Source organism: Monopterus albus, unplaced genomic scaffold (assembly GCF_001952655.1).
Source record: "Monopterus albus unplaced genomic scaffold, M_albus_1.0 scaffold47.1, whole genome shotgun sequence".
Lineage (NCBI taxonomy): Eukaryota > Metazoa > Chordata > Actinopteri > Synbranchiformes > Synbranchidae > Monopterus > Monopterus albus.
Genome location: NW_018127927.1, coordinates 268,486 through 270,718, shown reverse-complemented (window position 1 = coordinate 270,718; position 2,233 = coordinate 268,486).

Sequence of the window (2,233 nt, the reverse complement as noted above, 5' to 3'; positions counted from 1 at the left end):
ATGACAATGACCCCAAACACACAGCCAGGGCGACTAAGGAGTGGCTCTGTAAGAAGCATTTCAAGGTCCTGGAGTGGCCTAGCCAGTCTCCAGACCTGAACCCAATAGAAAATCTATGGAGGGAGCTGAAACTCCATGTTACCTAGCGACAGCCCCAAAACCTGAAAGATCTGGAGAAGACCTGTATGGAGGAGTGGGCCAAAATCCCTGCTGCAGTGTGTGCAAACCTGGTCAAGAACTACAGGAAACATCTGACCTCTGTAATTGTAAACAAAGGTTTTGGTACCAAATATTAAGTTCTATTTTTCTATTGTATCAAATACTTATTTCATGCAACAAAATGGAAATAAATTATTTAAAAATCTAACAATGTGATTTTCTGGAATTTTTTTGTAGATTCTGTCTCTCACAGTTGAGGTGTACCTACGATGAAAATTACAGATCTGTCCATTCTTTGTAAGTGGGAAAACTTGGAAAATCGGTGGTGTATCAAACACTTATTTGTCCCACTGTAACTACTGTACTTGTTGATAAATGTAAAATGCACACCTGTATCTGTAGATATAAAATGAAAATGATTCTGCAAATGTCCCATTTCTTGCCATACAAAATTTGGTTGGATAGTTCTGGAGACATTTGGCCATTTTTCCTGGTGAACCATGTTTTTACACTTTAAAAGCTGACTGCCTGAAAATGCTGCAGCTGTTTACTCAGGTGTGTGAAGGCTTCATGTTGATGTCTGAGTGAAGAAAAGATCTTCATTTATTGTGCAGCCAAAGGGCTCTACCGGTGGGACAGTGCATCAATGATCAGGTGGTCCTTGGCAGGTTTGAATGAGTAATGGCTCATAGCTACTGATGATCCCTTTATAAACAAAACAAAACAAAAAACAAACTATTGGCCATTTTGGATCTATGGTAAAAATATAACAACAGGCTATTAATATTACTGTATTTGCTGAAAACTTTCAGCAGGCAAAATAGCTGCCGACTTGGAGCTGACTTGGAGTTGAAACACTGATGTGAAAAACAGAAGATACATTTTGCAGACCAAACCAGTCACAAGCTTCATGTTTAATTCACAGAAAATAAGAACAATTAAGGTCACAGACTGTGGAAAGTGGTAATGGTCGTTCACAATGTGATTTACCAGTTGCATAGCACAACAGTGAAAAAGCATAATGTGTGGATTTATGACAGGCGGTAACACAAGGCTCATTCAATCTGAATGAGATTTATATCTGGTTGCACGCAGTGTCCCCTCAACTATGATTTAATACTTCACTTTGAACAATGACTGTAACAAACTGCATGTAGTAATTAGATGAATACCTGTCACTTCCTTCCCATTACATTTTCCAAACTGAAACCCACCTGAACAAAAACAGATTCTGACTGAATGCAAAATTAAACTTCCTGTCATCACAGACCAGATGAGGTCAGAGGTGCACCAGTGGCAACCAACAGAGGTCATTACAATGCTTTCCTGGCAGAGAAGATTTAGTGTGGGGTTACTCTTTAACATTACAAAACAAGCACACTATCTGCAAAGGTGAACAGCATCTGAGCAAATGGAGGGTGAACAGTTCACCTCAGGAGGAGTACAGCAAATTAAAGCTCAGACCCTAAACATCTGATGGAGGTAATATGGAAAAGTTCTGTCAGCCTGGCAGGCATTCAGGGTCTCTATTAGGGCTAGTCTTTTCTAAGTAGGGTTTTGTGTTAAGCCTTTACTTAGCATTAATATCTTCCTATGTGTATATCACACACGAGAGAAGTGAAGATAAACACAACTGTTAATATATGTTGTGAAAACAGGGAGCAATAGTTCAACATTATTCATCTAGAATACAGTGATTCACTGACATAACTCCAACTAAAACCAAAACACTGTCCTAAAATTTGGTGAGTGGTGAACAGGCGCTGACTGTTCAAACAAGAAGACATGACAGTAGCATGTGGTAAGACTATCCATCATACAAGTGATTCAAACATCACTGATATTGTCATCTAAAGTTTAGACTCACAGTGGGTCAAGATGAGGTGAGCCAGAAGTGTAATGGCAGTTTGGTAATCCATCAAGTAGAACTCAAACTATAAGAAACAGTTTTAAAAGTAAAGAGATAATCAAAGCCAGCACATTCACACTGGGCTAAGTCTATTGAAAGCTACTTCACTAACTAGGCTCTGAGCATTAGATGAATCACTGTTTAATGAAGAGGCAGGACTCTGAC